General features: G+C 47.3%; 1 long non-coding RNA gene across 1 annotated transcript in view; it reads right to left on the bottom strand.

The window, feature by feature from the left end:
• Nucleotides 1-559: 559 nt before the first annotated feature.
• LOC144099537 (uncharacterized) overlaps nt 560-18,959 on the bottom strand; it is a 116,142-nt gene continuing 97,742 nt past the window's right edge. Inside the window, exon 3 of the long non-coding RNA XR_013307425.1 lies at nt 560-6,665. This is a non-coding gene — a long non-coding RNA (uncharacterized LOC144099537). The remainder of the gene's footprint in view (nt 6,666-18,959) is intronic.

Below are 18,959 nucleotides of genomic sequence, written 5' to 3'. Positions count from 1 at the left end.
GGTTTACGCGGAGCCATCTGGTGCTGGACCACTTATACGTCATTCACAAGCGCCTTTAAAGTGTTCTGACGCAAAGACCTCCGCTCGGCTAGGCCACGTGACGAACTAGTCGGATGCAAAAACATATATAAATTATGGTGAGGCATAAGAAAAAAAATGAAAATAAAAGAGCCTCTGCCTGCGCCACAAGTATAACAGGCTTAAAACAATAGGAAAATAAATAAAACTGGGCCAAAGCCAAACGGTTGAGCATCCGCCTCGTATGTGGGAGGTGCAGGGTTCGATCCCCAGTGCCGCCGGGTACCCACCGGTGATACAATGGGTACAAGCTTTCCCCTGGTCTGGTGCTCGGCTTATTTAGGGTGAAACGCTTGGGAAATGGGTCTTTGACCCCACCTTGAGAAAAAGAAAAAATACATTGTGACATGGCGCTCTTTGGCCATAGCTGCCCTTGCGCCATAAAAATTCATAACCATCATCATCAGATATAAAAAAGAAAAAAAAAGAAAAAAAGAGTCCTCTACCACAAGCAAAACGGCAGCCAAGGCAGCGGGCCCGATCAGCGGGGGGTTTATTTGTGATCCAAATATGAATATATAGATAAAACTCTTATTAAAGTCTAGAAAAATCTTCTTTCTTGAAGAGGCTTAATTATACAAAAATTACAGGCTGTACTTTTGTCAGGTTCCTAATTCTTGAATTCCTACGTCTTCTTCCAATATATTCAAGAATTTGACATCTTTTGCGATGAGAGACAGTGGCTCCGTCGAGATCTTCGAACCGTGACCCCTGGTCTTCCAGGCTTGGTGACTCTACCAGCAGTCTGTTGGCCTCTTATATTCACACTGGACCTGCTGGAATATTCTAAAGATAAATTAGTTCCCCCCGACCCCCCTGAAGCGAAGAAAAAGTTCCTTCCTTAGGTCCGGCTTTAATGAGAGGTGAATCCCCCAATTGCGAGTGTACCCGCTCTGTCCCTCGAAACTAAAGTCCCATCCCGAAGCAGCTGCTTATAATTTGACTAGTTCCTGTGGGTTGGTAGCTGTTAAGCTCTTCATGAGGGCCAATCCACTGTGACCTCAATTTGGTCTGTAGTCTTTTATTATTGTCGTTAGCGAAGGTATTCCCCAATTCCTCCCCTTTCCCTCCCAAGATCTCGCTTCACCTATCTTTAAAACACTTACTTAGTAGTTAAATATATTGTATCTACCTAAGTTTACAACCAGTATATACCCATAAACCCATGACTAAAACTGAATGGCGATATATCCAATTTGTTATCTCCTTTGTTCGAACATGTCTCGTAATAATGCTATGTAATCTACTTTGTAAAATCCGCATGAATGTTAATAGCGCTGCTTTTGCGCCATCCTTCCACAGTCCGCCTCTCCTCCCTTAATGGTATAAAAAAAGAAGCAAAAACAATAGTAATGAAAATAAAAAAAATGTGGCCCGGGATCGGTAGGTATAGGCAGAGCTCTGGACGGGACCCAGCCGCAGTTACCATGCCTGCGTCATCGGGGTGGCCTCCTCTGGGCCCTTCGCCTCCATTCATAGTTGTTGATACGCCTTTTTCTTTGTTAGCTGCCGCGGCGGGGGTATGTTTCACTACTCGATATGGTTAATGTAGCCTTGGCGGCTGCGGTAGTGCGGCTCTTCGAGCAGTTCAATACCCAGCGACACTCATTGATTGGACGCTTAGGTAGGAGCAGCGCCAACCCTTTCTTCCTTTGACTTGTCCTGTTACTTGGACCTCGGCATGGGTGTTTCCTTTCTTTTCAAGGATGCAGATATCTCTTCCTTTCGAAAGAGATACTCAGCATATAGTCCTTCCTTCGGAAAGAGATGCACAGAGCAGCACAAAATGTTTGTCATCCCTTCTGGGATAATGGAAAACAGATTTCAATAGGAGCTCTGTTGGGGCTGTGTACTTATGAGGTCACGATGCCACCATGTCCCAGGAGGCCCCTTTGGTGAGCTGATTGCACCTACAGCAAGGGGTACGAGCCCCCTTATCAACTGGGATTGATCCCGGGCAAGTTTTGACCTCAATATTGGATATCCTTCCAGCACCGCCGGTTACAGTTTTGCCATTTGAGAAGGAAGAAGGAAAAAAAAGAAAAAAAAACGGGAGGAGGGGCCAACCGCAGAAATACGTGTTTGCACCTAAGCTGTTTGACTTATGGCACTCGTGCTCTAATAGGTTTGTTCATTTATTAATCTGACTAACTTACTGATGATTATCATATCTTCTTTGCTTCTTATAATTTCTTGTTTGGAACTCAACAGACTGTTCCTGTATTTATGTGCTAGCTGCGATCTTAAATCATGAACTAGTGAACAGTCTGTTAAGTAATGATCAAATGAATCCGCCAATTTGTTACATTTACACATATTTGATTGGAGTATGTTAAATCTGTGGAGATAATAGGGGAATCTCCCATGTCCTGACACTGCTTGTGTAGCGAAATGATCCAGAGGGAAGTGAGGAGGAATTCTTTTAATATTTTTGATCCACTGGTAGCAGTACGTTGTGTCTGAATTCTGCCATTCTCTGTTCCATAATTCGAGATATTTTTCTTTAAGTTTCTTTTTAATAAACGTCTTAGTCATTGGTGATTCACCGCCTGGCCCTCATTACAGGCTTTCTTTGCCATTTCGTCAGCTAATTCATTCCCATAGATTCCTTTATGTGCTTTTACGTATGAAAATTTTATATCATGCCTAGTGTTGTTTAATAACACCCTAACCTTCTGAATGAAGTAATTTAAATTATGTGGATTATTGAGACCCTGAAGGGTTGACAGACTATCTGTAATTATTTGATAAGAGGCAGTATGCGACATAGATTCAATTCGCTCTATTGCCTTCTTAATAGCTATAGTTTCCGCGATGAAATTATCTGCATAACTGGGCAATTTAAACAATTTATAATCTATCACTTCGCCACTCTTGTTGAGTATAACATAGCTTGCTCCTACTTTCTTATCCTGTTCTGACCCATCTGTATAGAATTTAAAGTCAGTCTGATATTCCGTATTCGAGAATTCATATGCCTTTACATTTGCTGGGTGGACTAGCCATTTGCTGCCTTTAGCAACGATGTCAGCCCTCCAATACTCGTTCCCCTCCCAGTTGAATGGTTGAGCATTATGCAAAATTCTATGCAGTTCAATCTCTCTTCCAAGTGTTAGGTGAATTGGCGGAATATTGGTAACTACGTTAAGGGTGTTATTAGGGATAGTTCTGTAACCTTTACTAATTTTAAGAAGTGGAATTCTTTGAATACTCCTTAATTTTCTTAGGATATGAACATTGCTGGAAAACCAGATAGGAGAGGCATACGAAATTATCCTCTCAATACCTCTGGTATAGATCTGATTAAGTTGTAGCCGTGACATTCCCCAGTGATTACCATGAAATTGCGAAAGATGATAAGTGAGTGTTTGTACTTTATTTTTAATAATTTCTAGGTGATCTAAGAATCCCAAAGAACTGTTAAAGGTAACCCCTAGAATCTTTAAAGATTGAACGCATTTGATGGCTTTCCCGCCCAAATAAAGAATCGGTGGCCTTTTCTGGTATTCTTTACCCTGTATTAAGAATTCACACTTTTTGTAACTGAAGGACAGTTGCTCACTCTGAGCCCAGGAGTGCACTATATCCAGAGCCTTATTGGCCGCTTCCTCGAGTCCTCGCCTAGATCCTGCTTTTATTGTTAAGGTAATATCGTCTGCAAATGCCTGTATCTTTGCGCCGTCAGGAAAAGATTTTCTCAGAAGTTTTGTAATTGTCAAGTTCCATATTAAAGGGCTCAAAGGTGAGCCCTGTGGGGTGCCTTTCTTTAACTTGTAAAGCAAAGTACAGTCGGGTAATGAATATGTCACCCTCCTATCCGATAATATAGACTGCACAATCTTAATTAGATACTGTGGAATTTGTTGATTCTCCAACTCCTTTACAGCTGAATCCTTATTTATACTTCCAAATGCATTCTTTATGTCAACAGATATGATTAAGATTTTTTCTTTTTGACAGGCTCTGCACTGCTTAACTCTTGAGCTGCACTGGCGAAAGTGGTGATCCCCCTCGCACTCTGTGCAGCGAGAGTTGTTTTCACAGTGTCTCTCTAGGTGCCCTATCTTGGCACAATTCTTACATCTAGGAACAAAAGTATTATCATAGAAGGGACAAACCGACCAGAAAATGTACATTTTCGATTTACCTTTCAAAGCTTCAAATTCCCTGCGCCCCAGTTCCGCTACAACGGTTACACCACTGCGGCCTTTCCAGGACTTTACGACTGTGATGTCGTCGGGGTCACAGTTTAACTCATTTTGCCACACAATACGCCCCGAAAGCTGTTCCGTGGGGAAATCCTCCGGGATTCCCACGATCTTAATCTGCGGGAGCCTTTTCTTGGGCCTTCTTGTGTCAATCTTTCCTTTAATGGCGGGATTATTGCTCAACTCTTCCTCCAAGTTCTTGATTCCCTCTTTCGAGGCCGAGGCAATCACTATACCCTCACTGCTTTTTCTCATTGATACCCCTTAAGGCCAAGCTTAAACGGATCAATGCTGTCCTTTTTCAAGCTGGACAATTTATCTGCTCCCAGTGACTGCGAGGTCACTACTAGTGCCTCGGTTGTCCTATGCGCAGGCTCTTTAGCTTTAACTTCCTTTGCCTCCTCTCTTTGTCCGCCAGAATCTTGTATAATCTCACTGTACGTGCGACTCTCCTTTTCTCGAAGAACCTCTACTTTGCCTCGAAGTGTATGCAGCTCATGAGTTGCCTCCATAGCAATTTCCTTGATCTTAGTGAAATTACTAAGTGCAACATTGATGAGGAGAGTAGCCTCCTCGTCCTCACCCATCTTAGCTGCCGACTTTACCAGAGCCTGAAAAAACTTTCGATCCGCTCTGCCCATTCTGTTTGTAATGGTCCTCTCCTGTTCTGTCTCGCAAGTATGGCTGCCCTGCGTTTCTCGCGTGCTGAACCCATCAGGAATGTGATGCTCTTCCGTTTGCCTGTCTAATGACGGAAATTCCTCCTGGCAAGAGCCGCCGGCCCGTTCGTGGGAGATACCCTCACTATCCTCTCCCCACTCAGATGTCTCGGCCTCCATCGAAGGGGGTACCTCCGCAGAGTTCTTCAAAAATCCCTCGGGGACTGCTGCACTTCCTGCCTCTTTTTGTGCTTTTTATTCTCCTTCCCTTTTTCTTTCATTCCCGTCTTATCCGACCTCCACATGTTCGGATTGGTGTCTGTGGCACGATAAGCTAAGTTTCCTCTCTACTTGGTATACTCAAAATCGCTGAAAATGTACTAAACCTAGTGGGATCCACGTAAAACAGTTCCAAAACCGTATAGAAAGTCAACCCATATCATCAACACACTTCACAGAACGAAGAAAACACTTTTTCCAAAAGTCCGCCAAATCTAGCGAAACTCGTGTCCGCAGTATAATAACAATTAGCTTCCCCAGCTCCAGAAGCAAGAAACTCGATAAATTCCGAATGACCCAAGATACAAAGGTGAAAATAACGCCAATGCCTGCTCCCAATTTTTCCGAATCCAATGATATATCACACTCCACCTTTCTTTACCATACAACCAGAGAAAAGCCGCTTTTCGTGCAACCGGCGGTTCGTTACCTAGCAACAACATAAACAAAAAACCACGTGCGTGGCGTTTTTCATTATTACTCTACCTGGTGTACTCAAATTCACTGCAAGTGGGCTAAAACTAGTGCTTTCCACCTAAAACAGTTCCAAAAATATATAACAAGTCAAAATAACTCCTCAGCACCCTTTACTGAGCAAAAAAAAAAACACTTTTTGCAAAAATCCGCCAAATTTGGCCCAATTCGTGCCCGCAGTATAATAACAATTAACTTCCCCCCTGCTCCAAATGCGAGAGCCTCAATAACTTCTGAACGAAAGAAGATAAAAAGTTGAAACCAAGGCCAATGCCTGCCCCTTATCTTTCTGAATCCAATGGTATATTACACTTAACCTTTCTTTACTGTACAGCCAGAGAAAAACCACTTTTTGAGCAACCGACGGGTCCTAGCAACAACATAAACAAAAACCACGTGCGCGGCTTTTTTCACTATTAACTCGGTCAAAAATAACCCTAGCGAGATGCGAATGACATCAAAAGAATCACCGCATCACCAGGATTCCAAAAATATATAGTACACAATGTGTAATTAGAGTATTTTTAAATTATCAGCAAATAAAAGCCAGTAGGTAGCCAGTTAGGGCTAAGTTCCCGACTACCGCTTACAGACTAAAAATGCAGATAACTTTAGCAAAAATAGGTCGACAAATACCAAACGTATACCAAAATGATCGGAAGGTAAGCGCGAACTCACAACGACTCAGTTTAGCGGGTTGCACACGCTATTTTTCCCTAAAACTGTTATTTATGTTATCGGACCTCGACGGGCCCTTGTTTACACTAGGTCTGGAATCTAAAAATTGTTATAGCTTTTGAAATATTTGGTCTAGACTCATGAACATTGAGTATGAGGTGCACGGTACGTTTACGAAAGAGGAGTGCAAAATATTTTTGACTCACATGAGGGTCCTCCGGCCCAAAAATGGAAAAAACCGCGCACCGATCCGCCCGCTGACCCGATCGCCTTGCCGCCTTGGTAGGGACTCCAGTAGATAGGGACATAAATTATGGTGAGGCATAAGAAAAAAAAAGAAAATAAAGAGAGAAAAAGTGAAAATAAAAAATTAAAATAAATGCAAAAACAGCGGGAAAACAAGGAAACGTAGCGATTTTTGAAAAACAACACGAAAGACGACGCATGCACGTGGCCTATGCGAATAGAGGCCACCGTCACTGCTTATCTGAGCAAGGGCACAGTTTACATCTAAAGAGAAATGACGCAACTGTTTCGCAAATGGAAGTGAAGCAATTGCTTGAGCGCAAGCTTCTCAGCGTTTCTTTCGATTCGAGCCACACTGCATGCCGGCGGCATTTGTGGAGGTCACTCTTCCGAGCGGCTGCCAAGTGAGTGACGTGTGCCCTATCGGTGTGCCCGTATGCCAAGAACTTCCGCGGTGACGACGAGACGCGGCCATCAAGTCCCGACGAGCGACCGGGTGAAGTTACGTGAACGGCGTAGGGGCGTCACGTTCATGCGCGGCACGATCGACAGAGCCACACATGCCCGTTCCGTCCGTGGCGGTCAAATCGCGACCACCCGTGTTCCTGACAGCCGCGCACGCGCAGCCGCTGCCCGTCAACCGCGCTTGCCTCTCTCGCCGCCCTTGAGCGCTCTCCGCTCTCGCAGCTTGGAAGACGGACCGCACACACGCGCAATGGGCGGCTCCGCAACGTCAGCACTGCACGACACGTCTCCCGGGAGGACGCCAGCCTGCGGCACAGGCGTGGAAAAGTGCGCGTGAGAGTAACCCCCCCCCCCCCCCCCCCCCGAGGAATGCAGGGATATAAATGCAGATGTGCGGAGCGGTGGGTTACTTAATGGCACATAATATCGAAGGTTTGGCGTACAGGCAGGGACCGACAGAAAAGTAGAAAACCACAAGCGGTAACTTTCAAAGTAATATTCACTTTTTTCGTTATAATAAACTAAATCGCACGTTCAAAGAACTTGGCTTGCCACTCAGGAACGGGCGCGGCTCAGACCTACTAGCCCAAAGGAATGTGCAGGGGCTCCGGAACATTTTTTCGAGTGGGGAGGGGGGCAGATCTTGGAGTTCTTTAGTTGTTTGCTGGTTTTTCATGTTTTATTCAAATGTTTATTCATTTTTATTTACTTTTTGTTTATTTATACCTATTAAGGGAGCCAACAGTCACCGAAACCAAGGTGCATAGGGGAATGTGTAATTTTTTTTATGTGTAGTGCTTATCAGTGGGATAATAATACTTAAATTAATCTATCGCCTAAAGAAAATTACTCATAAAGCAGCAGCAGAAAAAACAACCATGCCGCCGATGGGATCCGAGCCCACGACCTCCGAATTTCCAATCTGCTGCTCTCGTATATATATATATATATAAGTGACTTATAAGTAATTTTCTTTAAGCGACAGATTGATCGAAGTATTATTCTCCCATTTATTGGCACTAAAAATTAAAAAAATACAAACATTCCTTTATGCACATTGGTTTCGTTGACCGTTGGATTCCTTAATATATATGCATGTGTGTGTGTGTTCATGAGGAGTGATCGACTGCATTAAAAAGTTTGTTCATACTGTTTCAATGCTAGTAATCATGTTCATGAACATATCTCAGTCAATTAACAGCTTCTGCTGGGACATGATTGGTTTGGGTTACTTAAAAGTTTTAAGGCGGGCTTTGAAGCCAGCGAGCTTAGCCCTTCCGGGCTTTATTATAACGTCCTAAAGCTGAATTGTTTGCCAGGACTCTGATCACAGTGCAAGAAGTTGAAGACTGGGGGGGGGGTGCTGTCCCCTCTGCAGAAATGTGTGTGTGGGGGGGGGGGGGAGGGGGGCAACCGCCCACCTTCCCCCTCCTCCTCCACTATGCCGGAGTCTCTGGTAATGTATGTAGATAATGGGCCCTTCTCCTCCATGAAACAAAGGTTGTAGCCCCCGGGAAGGGAAAGCCACAGAGGGAAAATTTAAAGGCAGACCAAATAAAGCAGTGGAGCTCGAATACGTGCATATGCACGTGCATTAGTAGTGTAAAATACAATTCGTGTTTATTCACTGAATTTGTCTTCTAACCAAAGGAATCGGGGCTTTGAGCCACAGTACAACATGCATTTCGCCCTGCATTCGCTTCCTTTATCGCATGGTTTTTGCGGCTGCTGCGAATGAGGTGTCCAGCTTCATTGTCTTCATAACCTCCCGCGTTGTATCCATAACTACTCCGGCGTGTAGTAAGGAAGTGAGTTGCACATGCACATTTTCTTGCTTTCTTACTTTGTCTGAATGGGGAAAAAATGATGTTCACTTCAACGTTAGTGCTTGTGGTGTGTAGAGTCATGAGTGAAAAAAAAGATTTGCACAATGGCATCACCGCAGTGGTGAAAGTCGCACTGCAGGGCTGGCGGGCCCCCGTGCTTCGGGAACACACCTGGCACTTTTGTTGTCAGCGTGTTGGCAACCGCAGCGCCGAGCGTTCCTATCTGCCGCTCCTGTGGCACGTCGCTACACTGTAAACAAGAATCAACCCAAATGGGAGTTTATATGGTTGAAGCCACTCTTTATGCTCAAATGCCGAAACATTTACTCCATCAATATTGAGTGAAATTGTGCTAAATGTCCTACTTTGCCAGTTGCACTAATAAATGGGGTATAAAGGAGTATCCTTATCACTCCAAATTTAAGATGGAGTTTCTTGGTCTCTGCGCCCCAAGTCCTCAATGGAGTAAAAAAAGATCTCCATTTTGCGCCATCCGTCTCGCCACCTAGCGTCTCGTCTACTTCCGGTCAGTCGTCTGATGATGGCGGTGGGTGACGACCCCTTGGTCACCATCTTCGCTGGATCTCTGCTCACTTCTGCGCCTTCACTGGCGCCTGCCACGGTACAAGATATCGGCTTGTCGCCGTTTTACGCTACAGTAAGCTGCATAATTTAACTCCTCTAGAGAAGCTTCCAGTGCTCTAATCATACCTGAACTTCCTTCGCTAGTATCGCCACCCCGTTAGGGCCTCCGCTAAGGCCTAATTCTCACAGCTTTTTTAAGTGTGATTCTCGCGGTGTGTTTTAGCAGATAATAGTGAGTTGCATGAACATGGAACTGTGATAGAACATTGCTTCAACTCTGAGCTCTTGATTGAGCTGATGAGGTTACCATTTTCCTCAGTCATGTTTAAATTCCAAGCCTTAAAGAAGTGAATATGAAGGCAAACACTGCCACAACAAACTACCTTCAGGACTGTTTTCATTTTCAACTTATACTGCTCTAGTTTTTAGTCAAATATAGCGTGGTCATGGCCGTGGAAACTACTCCGCGAGTCCTTTTCAGTTTTGAACTATTGATTCTTATGCCAAATCCCTTTATCTACGAACATAGCTAACCAAACAAGCTCGTACAGCAAAACCAGACGACAAGCAGACGACAAGCAGACGACGCCAGCCGCCCCTGCCAAAGCCACCGCTAGGCTTGCAGACGGCGAAAAGAACGTGTGATGTGGTGTCACATTAGGGCAGCGTAGTTTTCTAAGTTGAATTGCCGGCGGCCCCGGAACCTACTGCCAGTTTCCGCCGCTGGCACTGCTGTAAGAATGAGCCTGAATGAGGATAAATAAACACGACGCCATTTTAGGGCTCCCTTTCTGAGCCCCCCAAAATTACTCTTTTGTACACCTCAATACCTCCCCCGTATAGGAGAGTAAATAAAATACTACATTTTATAGAGCAAATAAAACCCTTTGTGTGTGTGCTAGAAGACAAGCCATTTACTCCCACTTGGGTGTTTTTTTTTTTGTTAACAGTGCAGTGCTAACGTTTTTCTGCTCGCCACTGTACTTCTCCGTGTCCTTGTTTATGGGTTATGGGTTTTAACGCCCCAAAGCGATCGACTCAGGCTATGAGGGACGCCGTAGTGAAGCGCTCCGGAAGTTTCCACCACCTGGGGACCTTTAACGTGCACTGACATCGCATAGTACACGGGCCTCTAGAATTTCGCCTTCATCGAAATTCAACCGCCGCGGCCGGGATCGAAGCCGCGTTTTGGGGTCAGCAGCCGAGCGCCTAAACTACTGAACCACCGCGGCGGCCCGCCTCCTTGTGTCTGCGCTATGCCTTTAGCCGTGTATAACTGCGACTTTTTTGCCTCTTGAATGACGGGCGTGACGCCATGCTGCTATCTTTCAGGGTAGGGAAGGAAACGCTTTCCGAGACGTTGATGCTTTCCGCCCGCTTCTCGGCCACTGCTACTGCCTGCACTGCGACAGCGGTGGCGACTGAGAAGGGAGTGATGTAGGGTCTTCCTTAGAGGGACACCGATCAAAAATTGTGCTGCCGAGGCTGTTGGCTCTAGTGTTAGCTCTAGTTGAACGGACACCGATAAAAATAACGCGTTTTGTGAAGAGAAATGAGCGGAAGTATTTTTTTCAATGACCTTTGCAAGAACCGCCACGCATAGCAGCCGCGTCCGAACACTCCAACAACGTCGGATGCAACGTGAGTCCTCGCTTGGTCCGCCGCCACCGATCGCCAGCTACCCGCGGTTCGTCCGCCCGCACGAACGATCGCTCTTACGTGTTCCCGCATTCAGTTTCCCCTTTATCGTATCTGCTCCTCGCCCATCCTGCTTTTCGGGTTAAAGCAGCTGAAACGAGGCAAACAAATCTCGAAGATTTCTGCGTGCCAGGATATGAAATTTGTATCTCTCGAGGCTCAGCGCTCGGCTGAAGCCGCACACATCCCTCACCTGCGTGAGCAGCAGAGCGAGCAGCGCTACCTGCTGCCATAGTCTGGCAAGCGGTTTCACTTCCGTCGAATTCCAAACGACTGTCTGGAGTAGCTTTCGGCTGCGCACTGGAACAGTCTTAGAACCGCCTGATCAGCGCAGGCTGCGTTTGAAGCAGCCAACAAGCCTGCGGAGTTTCTCCTGGACCGTATATATAGTAGCTGTACATCTCGTGTCCACGCATGACATCGTACTGGGTTTGCCAAAAGTAGTCAGGAAGCATGGTTTGTTTATCCGTCCAATATTAAATACCTATTCCACCCCCCGGACTATAGATCTCTGTAAGGTAAAGAGAACCCTTGTTCTCACCTTTGAAGAACGTTTGTTCTTTAGGGAAGGTGTAAGGGCTCCATGATTGGGAAACAAACCATGCTGCCTGGGTATTTTTGTCAGCAGACGACATCTAGTACCCTGTTTGATATACGAGTGGGACAGTACATTCGAAATTTAAAATGAACAAACATCTTACTCCTGGCCCCGGTTTCCTAGACGTTGTGGGCGCGGCTGCTCGTCTTCCCTGTTGCGTGACCAAGCGGAAGGATCGTAGGCGTACGCCTATACCGTGCACGATCGATTCAGTGGTCGCTTAGGATTGGGTGGTGATCCGCACTCGGGCTGTCACTCCCTTTGGTACTTGCCAGCTACTCTTCATGCCAAGGCATCCGAACTCGACGCTAAGGCCGAAGAGGCAAAGCGGGTGGACGCCTTTCTAGAACGTACATGACATGGCACAGATCACATTCTTACAGTGACACTAGTACCACCTGTTAACTGGCCTAAGCCAACTTGGCTAACAAAGCTTAATCTGTCTACACAAGACCTGTGCGGTCCAGCAGAGGGACTTCACTGTTTGAGGCTATCAAACGGACGCAATCTCAGAACACGAAGAAAGCGGCCCTTAGGGCAGTGATCTTGGACGGCAGCAACATTTCTCAGTCCCTCCTGGCCCTCATCTCTCGGCTGAGAGGGAGAGCTTGAAGGTAAGAAGAGGTCGCTTTCTTCTGTTGGACAATAGAGTATTTCACTCATCAACTTCAGTTTTGTAAAGATTGCTCCGGCACTGACCACTGCCATCCCTGCGAAAAAGAAAGGATTAGAGCCTCTCACTTGTTTTCCTATAAGCCTGGCCAGGTTTGAAAGCTATCTCACGGTGACAACGAATGTCCGCGACGTGATAGACCAAAAGTTGTTCTCTTATTTTTGTTGTCCAGAAATACACGAAGCAAGGAAGGAAGGGAAGACGCAGCCTGGTTAATGTCACCTGAATTGGCAACACGCCCACCTGGATCGGAGGGAAAGAGGAATATCACCAAGCCCCGGAGGAGACAATAAATAACGCACGCGCTCTCGCCAAGATACACAACGTTGACTGCACCCTCTTCGGCGCTTATTGTCCCTGTGCACGCGACATGGGACTCCCCGCAAACGCGCTTCTTCGGCCGATGTTGTTGTCTTCACGTCCCTCCGGCCACGGCGCGTGAGAGCCACCTTGCTCGCCGACCCGGTCCGCACGTGGCAGCGGCGACAGGCGTCAGCCTTGGCATGCTTGCTCCGAGCCCTCGAATACCGCTCGGCACTGTTTTGAAGGCCGCGCGTGTCCCGAGGATCGCCCGCGTGGTCGAACGGCCTCAGTCGGGCATTGCAGTAATGGTGGCAAACTGGCGAGCTCGCGCTCTAGCTTAGCCGCTTCTCCATTCGGCGCGCGGAAATCTCGAGCAGAAAATAAACAGATTCTGACTTCTCACCCTCGGCGGAGAGAAACAGGGCTAGTGATTGGTGTATCACGCCCTCCTTCCCCTCGGCTTCCCAGTTAATTAGAGCATCCAATGCGAGGTCTACTTGGATCACCCTCCCCCTGTTCCTGCAGATCAGATACTCATCAGGCAACAGGCACACGCAGTTAAAATTTCCCAAAAGCAATCTGGCTCTAACCTCATTGTGCGACCACACGCAAGCGCTCGGTGAGACGACTAAACTACACGAGTACAAGAATTCGTAGAAGTATCCATCGTTAATAAGGCGTCTGCTATGCTGTGGCATCAGGAAATAGTCTATCTCGATGATTCAGGCGTAAGTACGTATGTAGTGTTTTCAATCTCATCGGTCTCGGTCTACAATGCAACACCTTGATTTCTGTTAGTTGATGTGATGTGACGCACTGTTGTAATAAACCAGTTGAAGTTTCGCGCTCTGTCCTGTTGATTTATTCTTCGGCCCTTGTCTTTTTTGCGCGGTTTCAAGATGCATTACATGTTAGTTGGGTTGTGTTCATCACAACGCTTTCTTCCCTCTTATCTATTCCGTGACTGCAATAGATTACCCTCAGTCAGTCATGAGTCAGACACAGCGTGGTCACCTTCTCTGCTGTCGTCCTGTTTGAGTTGCGCTGTATCTTTCAAATATTAACTACATGTAGTTCACGACATCAAAGCGGAGAACCAATGCTATTGACCTATCATTATGCAACACGATGAAAAAAAAGTTACGGGACTATCAGACAACTGATGCGACCATTCTGTCACAGCAGTCGTAGTTTCCTTCGACGATTGCTTTGATGCTTTTACACTGACTGCTCTTGGTCTAAGCCGAGGCGTCACACAAGCGGCAGCGGCACTGAGTTGGATATATGATGGTTGGACATATATGTTGTTTCTGTAGTGCCGAAAGCGGCAATGGGTGGGTGGGCAGCCCCATAGTCACTGGTGTGGGGTGAGGAGGCGACTGGTCGGTGGCGCCTTGTTCTGGAGGGAACCAGCTTTCCCACAGCGTCTTTGAATTGTATTTTTCATTGTTTTTTTTTGTTCCTCTGTTGCATGGTCTTCTAGCGGTGGAGGCCCTATGCGGCGTCTAAGTAGGCGGGGTGATGGCGGTTGGCTCTTCTGGATGGCGGCGCTTGGATGAGTAGGCAGATCCAGCTTCTGGACCGTGGAGGGCTCAATCATCGAAGCTTCTTACATAAGATGCCGGCGTTTTTGGTACTACTATTGCCGTAGTGGAAGAGCGAATGGCCTCCTCATGTTGCAGACGTCATGTTGCAGACAACCTCTGACGAGGTGAGTGACGCGCTTCTCGTCGCAGAGTTCATCAAAGACGAAAACAAGAGGCTTCAGGGCCTGCTGAGCTTTGACGAGGGCTCGCATTTTGCAGCCATTATTTTGCCTATTCGCCGTCGTTGGGCTTCGCTTTTATTACCGGCACTCTCGAGTTAAGCCCCGACTCGATGGACACTTCCTAGGCGTGTAGCCACAGAGCGCCTGCGCGCCCAGCGCTGCGCCGCGAAGGGCGTCGAAAAGGTGCATGCATCTCCATCTTCCTGATGCTGGCTCACTCCCCCTCTCGAGGACTGAAATAATTTCAAGCCGAAGAGCAGTTGGAGGAACTTCGAGCCAAGAAAAGAGTCACGGTAAGCTGCGCGGTCCTCCGATTGCTGTAAACTGCACCCCGCTTCCGAAGCGCGCACGAGCGACCGAGCGCGGGCGCGAACATATAGCACGGACACACCTCGGCGTCTCGCCTATAGGTTAGCTGGCGTCTGTTGTGCGCATGTGCAGGCCGGTTCCAACGTGCGCCAAGGGCGCCGACGCTGGGCGCGTACGTTCAGGAAGCGCCCTCGGAGTCGGCCGTTTATATCGCTCACTGCCTATACCAACAGTGACGTCAGATGCCGTAGCTACCAGCGATCGAGCGGCGAAATGATCAGCGTGGAAACAATCTCGGAAAAATACGGCTCAGGAGGAATGAATAGCCGTTGCGGGCGGTTAAGGAATGAAGGAACGGTTATGTCAATGTCGGCTCCGGAGCCGTGATTGTGAGGGCGGACGCAGCCCGTTTGTTGTCGCGTCTGTTGCGGCCTATATATCCACGCGCCGATCGAGCGCGCGCGTGGGACCTTGGGGGAAGGGAAGGCGTGACCTGCATGATCACACTCGCGCAATGTGGTTGCCGGCCGAGGCGGAAGGCAGGGGCGCATTCCCGAATCTCGAATACGCTCGAGTGGGAAATGCGGCAGCGTAACCACTACTCTGGCACGTTGAACGTGACAGAATGCGTTGCCCGAACAGCGTCGGAGATTGCTCGAATAACACACTGGCAGTGACAGCCGCTTGGTTGTAGTAATGCGCTGGACAAGGCTTAGTTGCATAGGCGTGCGCCAAGGCTGGCCTCTGTCGTGAAGTCTCTCGAAATCAAGACAGAAGAGAGCCAATCTCCTGATGCTATAGTTTCTTGAGCAGCGCTTCGTCGATTGGGGTGGGAGCCATATTTCGCAATTTGCTTGGCTAATGTGTGGCCGAAAATGTGTACTCGGCTTTGGGAACACAGCTGCGAGGCTCTCTGTTATGATGTATTTGATTGAGAAGAAAGTATTCTTGCTGGGAAAGCATCGACGTCCAGAAAATGTTTGCGCGAGTTTGTGAATTTGGCAGCAGTCCGAAAAGCTGTGGGAGCAAGAACTTCCTTCAGGAGCACGTTTCTTAAAGCATTCTTGGCGGGCTGCCTCGCCACCACACACATTTCAAAGCAAATTAATAATTTCACGCAAACTCAACCCGCTTCACTTCCTGGCATTTCGAAATAGCTGAACGATCACAGCAGTTTTCAGCATCGGTAACTGCAGGAAACTCTGCGTGGCTTCAGTGCAACACAGCGACGCTGCCTCGAATGGCGTCGCGGCCGCCGCGGTGTCTCAGTGTTTATGGTGCTCGGCAGCTGACCCGAAGACGCGGGTACGATGCAGGTCGCGGCGTTCGAATTTCTATCGAGGCGAAATTCTAGAGGCTCGACATGGGCCCCGCCGCGGTGGCTCAGTGGTTAGGGCGCTCGACTACTGATCCGGAGTTCCCGGGCTCGAACCCGACCGCGGCGGCTGCGTTTTTATGGAGGAAAAACGCTAAGGCGCCCGTGTGCTGTGCGATGTCAGTGCACGTTAAAGATCCCCAGGTGGTCGAAATTATTCCGGAGCCCTCCACTACGGCACCTCTTCTTCCTTTCTTCTTTCACTCCCTCCTTTATTCCTTCCCTTACGGCGCGGTTCAGGTGTCCAGCGATATATGAGACAGATACTCCGCCATTTCCTTTCCCTCCAAAACCTATTATTATTATTATTATTATTATTATTATTATTATTATTATTATTATTATTATTATTATTATTATTATTATATTATTATTATTATTATTATTATTATTATTATTATTATTATTATTATTATTATTATTATTATTATTAGAGGCTCGGCATTTGCGGAGCCCTCCACACGGCGTCCCTCATAGCCGGAGTCGCTTTGGGACGTTAAACCCCCATAAGCCATAAACTATAAGCCTTAAACTATAAACCATGAACTATCGAATGGAGTCGCCGATGTGCTGCACGTTCGGCCTCAACGTTCGTCAGCCGCTTGCTGCGCTGTATTTGGTGGCGCTGCTATCAGTGCGGACTGCATGCGTTCGAATGACGGACAAGAACAGGTTTGACACGACACACGAGCCTAATCACCGCTAATCCAGACCCGGCATTGAACCGGGGCGTCGTTTGTGCGGCGAATTTGGAGAGCGTTATGCGTGTGGCTCAGCTGGACTGGGTGCGGCGGCATGCGGGGCGGTGGCTAGCGGCGGCGCTGCGACCAGGCCGGCTGTGTATGTGGCTGGCCGTTCGCCTTCTCACCTGCTGTTGCTTTCGTCCCATTGACGTCACTACCACATAAAATGGACATCGAAATGGATCGCCGCAAAATACAGCCCCGCCCCCGTAGAAAAAAAAAACAAAAGTTTCTGTTGTCACAACGAAGTTTTCCGTAAGGATTTCGAACAAAAACTTGTAGTAACAAATATTTTAGCACAAACAACAAAATTTTGTGTTTGTACATATAAAACTACTACAGAACTCAGACTACTGCAGATGTCAATATTATATAAAACGCTACAAAAGAAGTGAAAAATTTGCCCTTACGACAAAACTTCAATATATTTTGTCCTATTTCTGACACGGTTCTGTCGTTTTTCTTTTCGACTGTCCCGGTTGAAAAAGCCATCCACCATGATTATACTTCTTCGTTACAACGGTCACGCTCGTCCCGTAATAATAATAATGATAATAATAATAATTGGTTTTTAGGCGGGAAAGGAAATGGCGCAGTATCTGTGCCGTTCAGTTTTTTCGCTATGCTGCCCTGTCGTTGTGCTGCTTTTATTCCGTACTGGTTTGTGTTCCGGTCAGTGGGCCGGGTCTGTGTGCGGCTGTGACGGGTGGTGCTTTGTCGCTCGCTGCTGCGTCGTGTCTCCGTCTCTGACGCATGTATTAAACTGACCACCGCGAACGCACGAGTCTTCCTGTTCCTTTCAATTCACTTTCTGTTTGACTTTCCTAAAGTCCAATTCCCGCAACTGCAGTAAGGCGCGAACGTAAACAAAGAAGGGTTCACAGCGTGCTTGTTTGTACAGTGACAGCGACGGAGGCCGCAGAACAGCGGCATTGGGGCTGCAGTTTCGTCTGTCACTTTTCCTAGTAGTGTGCACACGAGCTGAGCGGACGGCATACACACTTTTGAACTGCAACTTTGCAGAAAAAAAAAAAAGCAAACGAGTCGAGTGAATACAACTCCTTCAGTGCTGTGATGGGACGGAATGCGCTCGTTTCTCTGGTGGCATTCATTTCGGGTCAAACAGAGCAGCAGCACGAGACGGCTATAACACGCACTGTTTTTTTTTTAATCTCGTGCCCTAATTTCATCACAGCTTGCGCTTTCACTTGCCCCGGGCGCACTCTAACCGGGGCCTTTCAGGAGACAGCGATCGCTGCTCTGTGGGGAATTAATTTGTGGAGCACCGCTTGATCAGATTCAATGGTCACTGACCATGGTCAAACACAAATTACGTTTCGGGACCGGTGCGGCTCCCTTGTCCATACCGTTTCACTGGCGGCCACAGCATTAAAGCAAGGATACACGTTTTTCTTTTTCAATCTCGTCGTGCTAGTGAAAAATAGGAGAACGCATGCGCTTCGTTTTTAGAAGTATGGCTTGAGCAGGGCTGCGAATCAAAGAAGTTCCATGCTTATTGGCTTGAGAAAACTCAGTAGCTTATTGCGATTTCCCTGCATGCTGTTCGATCTCGCCTTCCACGTAGCCAGCTATCGTTTCTCATTTTCAGTGTTTCAAAGTTCATAGTGCGTGACATATTTCAACGCTCCCTAGCCACACTCTTGACCGCTGATGTGTCATTTTCAGCGTGGTTTAACTGAAATTGTGCAGGTGCATAAAGTTCACCTGCACAGAAAGGCGATGAAGGCAAAATGCAAACATGCCCTTGTGTTCTGCGAAATCGGTGCACGCCAGAAAACCGCATACGGTCGAGATTGATCCGAAGGCCAGAAATTAGCACGCATGTACCCAGTACGACGCGGTGTAACCGCATACGGTCGAGATTAATCCGGAGGCTCGAATTTAACACGGATGTATCCAATACAACGCGGTGTAGATGTGTATACCGTGGCTGAGGAGGTGCGTATTTCCTTTCACGAAATCCCCTTCCCTCC

This window comes from Amblyomma americanum, chromosome 7 (assembly GCF_052857255.1).
Source record: "Amblyomma americanum isolate KBUSLIRL-KWMA chromosome 7, ASM5285725v1, whole genome shotgun sequence".
NCBI classification, from domain to species: Eukaryota; Metazoa; Arthropoda; class Arachnida; order Ixodida; family Ixodidae; genus Amblyomma; species Amblyomma americanum.
The sequence above is the reverse complement of the archived record's forward strand: the minus strand, read 5'-3'. Positions and strand labels throughout refer to the sequence as shown.